Source organism: Rhinopithecus bieti, unplaced genomic scaffold (assembly GCF_001698545.2).
Source record: "Rhinopithecus bieti isolate Rb0 unplaced genomic scaffold, ASM169854v2 scaffold_5924, whole genome shotgun sequence".
Lineage (NCBI taxonomy): Eukaryota > Metazoa > Chordata > Mammalia > Primates > Cercopithecidae > Rhinopithecus > Rhinopithecus bieti.
The window spans coordinates 212,112-218,373 of NW_016805189.1; the positions used below are offsets into that span (position 1 = coordinate 212,112).

The 6,262-nt window shown below is 43.3% G+C and overlaps 1 pseudogene; it reads left to right on the plus strand.

Moving 5' to 3' along the window:
- Positions 1-1,538: 1,538 nt before the first annotated feature.
- Positions 1,539-2,940, plus strand: LOC108529332 (N-acetyllactosaminide alpha-1,3-galactosyltransferase-like; annotated as a pseudogene).
- The last annotated feature ends 3,322 nt before the right edge of the window (positions 2,941-6,262 follow it).

Consider the following 6,262-nt stretch of genomic DNA (forward strand, 5'->3'; position numbering starts at 1 on the left):
CCCACCTCAGCCTCCCAAAGTTCTGGGATTACAGGCGTGAGCCACTGCGCCGGCCTTTATGAGCATTTTTTTTTTCTTCCTTGAGAGGGAGCCTCCCTCTGTTGCCCAGGCTGGAGTTCAGTGGCACAGTCTCCACTCACTGCAACCTCTGCCTCCCATCTTCAAGCAATTCTCATGCCTCAGCCTCCCAAGTAGCTGGGATTGCAGGTGCCTGCCACCACGCCTGGCTAATATTTTTATTTCTAATAGAGATGGCAGGGTTTCACCATGTTGGCCAGGCTGGTCTTGAACTCCTGACTTCAGGTGATCTGCCCACCTCGGCCTCCCAAAGTGCTGGGATTACAGGAGTGAGCCACCATCCCCTGCCGAGCACTTATTTATGAGTCAGGCATTGTATTAACTCAATCCTCAGAACAGCCCTATGAGATTGGTGTTTTTCACATTTTAAGTATGAGAGGCACAAAAAGGGTAAGTAACTGGATAAAGGTCACTCCTACTAGAGACTAGGAATGTGAAATAAAAGCAAATGGAATTAAAACCCTCTAAATTTTAACTAAAGCAATTCTGATATGGCGTGAAATAAAGAAAACATCAAAATTCTTAGGGGAAAAAAAGACCCTCCAGGGCTGTATATGGCTTTCCATTCTTCCGCCCTACTATTACAAGGAAGCTCAGCTGTAGGATTTCCCAAGTTGTGAACCCTAGAACACTAGTTCCATAAAATAGTAGAAGCAAATACTCTTTGGGTCTTGGGTTATGTGTTGGCTGGGGAAGGGGAAGGGGGGTGTTGTTGCTGAGGAGGGTTGTGGTTAAGAGAAAAAGTGCAGGAAACAGTTTTCTTAATAGTACCACGTCTCTGAACTTTTTTTTTTTTTTTTTTTTTCGAGACATAGTCTTACTCTGTCACCCAGGCTGGAGTGTGCAGTGGTGCAATCTCAGCTCACTACAACCTTCACCTCCCGGGTTCAAGTGATTTCCCTGTCTCAGCCTCCTGTGTAGTTGGGATTACAGGTGTGCCCCTTCACCTGGCTAATTTTTGTATTTTTAGTAGAAAAGGGGTTTCACCATGTTGGCCAGGCCGATCTCAAACTCATGACCTCAAGTGATCGACCCACCTCGGCCTCCCAAAGTGCTGGGATTACAGCCACAGCGCCTGACCCACAGAACATTTAATATAGCATCATATACGAGGAATATGTAGTGTGCAGCTGCTTGACACATTTGAGCATAGAATTTAAAGTTGTACCTGTATAATCTCAAGAAATGAGAATACCATCACCATGAAACATAATTTGAAAACCACTGTTCTGTAGGTAGTTTTGTCTGAACCTAATGCTGAATGGATGGATGATGGGGAGGAGAGTCTTGCCAGAAAATAAGTTTCATGTTCATTTTTAAAACAGCCTTCTGCCAAGTACATGTGGCCTGTGCTCAATTTCTACATTTGTTGTAAATGAGTTAAAGGGAATAATAGAGCTATATTTATTCAACTAGTTGGTAATTTCTGAAATAAAATTCTGAGTTGAATGTCAAAGTCGATGCGTTTCCGCGGCATGCCTTGCTGGGCTGGGGCGGAGGCGGCTAGGCGGCTGATCCGAGCGCCCAGGGGGCCACCTGGGCCGGGAGGGAGGCACAGTCTTGCTTATGGTCCCTCGCGACGCGCCGGCCTTTGGCGGCGCCCGGGTTCTGCCAGTCAAGAGTTGGAACGCAGCATCTTCCCTTCCTTGAATTCTTCCTTCTGCAGAAGGGAGCTCAGTAGAACTTTGTTGTTTTGCCTTTTACTCTGGGCTGAAAGAAGCAGATGATAAGGAGAAAATAGTGAATGTCAAAGGAAATGTAATTCCTCCCATGCTGGTTGTCTCAACTGTGATTGTTGTGGTTTGGAAATGTATCAACACCCAAGAAGGCTCTCTCTTGTGGATGTATCACTTAAAACACCCAGAAGTTGTTGACAGCGGCGGTCTGAAGGGCCGGTGGTTTCCAAGCTGCTTCAACAATGGGACCCACAATCCTCAAGCAGAGGAAGAAGAAGACACAGACGAAGAAAAAGAGAAAGAACAAAGAAAAGAAGATGACAAAAAAAGAGCTTCAGCTATGGGACTGGTTTAATCCATACAATCGCTCAGAGGTGCTGACCATGACCAGTTGGAATGCGCCGGTTGTGTGGGAAGGCACTTAGAACAGAACCATCCTAGAGAATTCTTATGCCAAACAGAAAATTACTGTGGGTTTGACGGTTTTTGCTGTCGGAAGATATGTAGAGTATTACTTGAAGGAGTTCATAACATCTGCTGATGGGTACTTTATGGTCAGCCACAAAGTCATATTTTACATCATGGCTGATAATATCTCCAGGATGCCGTTGATAGAGCTGGGTCCTCTGTTTCTTCAGAGTGTTTGAGACCAAGCCTGAGAAGAGGTAGCAAGTCATCAACATGATGGGCATGAAGACCATCAGGGAGCACATGTTGGCCCACATCCAACAGGAAGTTGACTTCCTCTTCTGCGTGGATGTGGACCAGGTGTTCAAAGACAATTTTGGGGTGGAGTCCCTGGGCCAGTCGGTGGCTCAGCTACAGGCCTGGTGATAGAGGAAACATCCTGAGGAGAATACTTATGAGAGACGGAAGGAGTCGGTGGCATGCATTCCATTCGGCCAGGGGGATTTTTATTACCATGCAGCCATTTTTGGTGGAACGCCCATTGAAGTTCTCAGCATCACCCTGGAGTGCTTTAAGGGAATCCTCCAGGACAAATGACATTGAAGCAGAGTGGCATGATGAAAGCCACCTAAACAAGTATTTTTTCCTCAACATACCCTCTAAGATCTTATCCCCAGAATGCTGCTGGGATTATCATATAGGCCATCATGCAGATATTAAAATTGTCAAGCTATCTTGGCAGCAAAAAGAGTACACGTTGTTTAGAAATGATGACTGACTTCAAATTGTGCCAACAGTTTTTTGAATTTGAGAGAATTATTATTCTGGCTACTTCCTCAGAAAACAACTTTAAGAAAATATTAATGAAACACCAACATCGCAATCACATACTATTTCTCCTTGTAACTTTGAGCCTTGTAATATGAGAGAATGAATGTATGGTAATCAGATGTAAATTCCCAGTGGTTTCTTATGTATTCTGAATTTGGGGAAAATACTATCAGCTGAACCAGAAAGAACTTGTCATAGGCAAAGACAAAGCCAGAAACAGGCCAGGCGCGGTGGCTCATGCCTGTAATCCCAGTACTTTGGGAGGCCAAGGCGGGTGGATCACCTGAGGTCAGGAGTTCGAGATCAGCTTGGCCAACATGGTGAAACCCCATCTCTACTTAAAAATACAAAAAATTAGCCGGGCATGGTGGCGCCCACCTGTAATCCCAGCTACTCAGGAAGCTGAGGCAGGAGAATCACTTAAACCTGGGAGGCAGAGGTTGCAGTGAGCCAGATTGCACCATTGCACTCCAGCCTGGGCAACAAAAGCGAAATTCCATCTAAACAAAAAACAAAAAACCCAGAAACACTCTACATGTGTCAGATAACGTTCTGGAGAAAATAGGGTGGTAAGAGAAGTGTTGGCAGTGAGATATGGTTGTAGGGGGTTATACCCTTGATTTCAATGTTTTCCTGTTTCTGATGAATCTAAAAAATATGGAGTTGATTTGCAGCAGGAGAACTTTCAGTAAGGACACCGTTTGCCTTGGCAATCCTCAAAAGACTTCAAGAACAGATTGTTTCAGGCCATCTGTAGTCCATTCTTTTCTCATCAGGATGTCATTTGGTTTCTGTGTGAAAGTTTGGTGGAGATTCCCAGTAGATATTATGATGGTGCATGGTCAGAGTCCCAGGGAAACTGAATGAACCAAGGTGCTCAGTGTGAAGTGAAAACAAAGCCTCAACATGACTGCCATGAAATAGCAAAGAGAGAGTGCAAGAGAGGGGCTGATCACTGTGGGGTCAGTGCCACCTTGCAGGAACACATGCCATGAGGTTGGTGCTTAAATACATCATGGATCCAGGCACTAAATGGGAGGCAGTGTGGGTGATTTCCAGCCTGGTAGACCCCATGACTGACAAACAGCAGGGACTTGAATGGAAGATGCTTCTCGTTTTGCCCAAGTTGTATTCAGTCCACCAGACTGTGCAACTTGTGTCTTCAGATCCTTGGTGAGGAGATATGGATGCTGTCAGAGAAGGCAAATGCCTGCAGTGGATTGAAGAGGTTTTCAAGGATTTCCATTTCCAGAATGTGGGCTTCATCAGAGGACAATGGATCATCAGCTAGTCCCACCACTTAGCTAGTCTGGACCTCAGGGTTCCTGTGCCCCTCATACCCCAACTTGGAGGGCTGACATCAAAGAGTAACCTCTCATTTTCCATCTGCACTATGGAAGTGTAACAACTGGACATGTAACTGGCAAAAGGGTTCGGCCATTTGTTTATAGAAAGGAGTCAAAATAATAATGAGAGGTGACAGAAAGAGAGCAAGACTTTACTACTCGTGTTAGCAAGGGGAAGAATGGGTGAATTTTTTTTAAATTTCCACTCTTCCCTTTGTGGAGGGAATATAGAGGTTTTTAGGAAGAGAGGGGTTTGGAATGTAGGAGAGGAAGAGGGTGTGAGGTGGCAAGGTTTGTTTTAATGGCTTTATTGTGAATTGTTGTTTTATTTGGTGAAGGCCCTGGTGTCATTTTGGGCTTAATTGGGTTACATATTAATTGCAGTCAATTTTGTGGTCAATTTTTTTTTCTTGGAGATGGGGTCTCACTCTGTCTCCCAGGCTGGAGTGCAGTGGTGTGATCTTGGCTCAATGCAGCCTCGACCTCCCAGGCTCAGGTGATCCTCTCCTACCTCAGCCTCCCTAGTAGCTGGGACCACAGGCATGCACCACCAGCACAGCTAACTTTTTGTATTTTTTTTGGTAGAGACAGGTTTTCACCATGTTGCCCAGACTGGTCTCAAATTCCTGGCTCAGGCAATCCTCCCACCACGGCCTCACAAAGTGCTGGGATTACAGGTGTGAGCCTTTGCATCTGGCCTGTAGTCAGTTTTTAGCTGGGAGTGAGTTTTGACCTTGACTGGGGAGAGAATTTTGGAGGGTCTGGTTTGTGTTAGGATTTGGCCTTTGACATTTTAATGGAAATATATGACTAGATATGTGAGTATGGCATGTACTTAACAAGGATGTAAGTAAATAAATATGCATAAGGCATGGGAGTATAGTATGGGAAAGAAGGGGAGTGGCGCTTTACAGTACATTTTGAGGCTGTATTTTAAGACAAAAGGAAGCAGATACATAGTTTGTCTAAAGTCATATTTTGAGATTGGGAGAAGGGAGGAAAGAACACTTTGAGGTTGTAAAACACATTTGTGGTTTATTTTCAAGTTATATTTTGAGACTGGGGAGAAAGTTGGAAAGGAAAAAAAGTTTTAAAATGCAGTTTGAAGTTAAGCTGTTTGGTTGTAATTTTTATTGTCAAATTTTATTTTATTTGTATGGCCAATGGGTGCTATAATTGTTTTGGCTATTTTTTGTTGTTGTTGAGAAGGGGCATAATTTGAGGGTATTAAAATGGAATTGATTTATTTGGATTTGGAAATATTTATGAGTATTTGGGCCTATAGACAATATTGATTGGAGTGTTACAGTTTGAGGTTTAGAAAGTTTTGGGGAAAGTCTGTCTTATAGTTTTACATAGAGGGTATAATAGTAGTAAGTTTTATAACACAGGAATATGTCTACCCCTGTTGGCCAGGCCAATGTTATAAGTAGTTTTCGTCACTAAGATGGTCCTGACCTGAATTAGAATGTCCCCTATTGATTTAGTGACAATGTAGGGTCGCACATAGATTTAATTTTTTGGTGTATATTTTGTAGGGCTATTTGAGGCATTTTTAAATTTTTAATTATGTAGGGTTTTTATTGTTAATTGTAATTGGACGTGATGACAGATTAGCTAATATACATATTTAATAGACTATAAATAGGGATATGAATATTTATGAAGGTGGCTTTAAGTCTTGTTTAGTTTTTGATGGTGGATTAGCTCAGTTAGTTGTTTTATTTAGAAGGTACTATTGAACATGGGCTAGGCCTTTTATGTGATGAAGGCAGAAAAAAGTTTAATAAGAGGCATTTTTATGGAAATAGAAAAGCAAAGATTAATGTTGGAAACTGTTTAGATGTTAAAGTACTTTTAGTGGCCGGGCGCGGTGGCTGAAGCCTGTAATCCCAGCACTTTGGGAGGCCGAGGCGGGCGGAT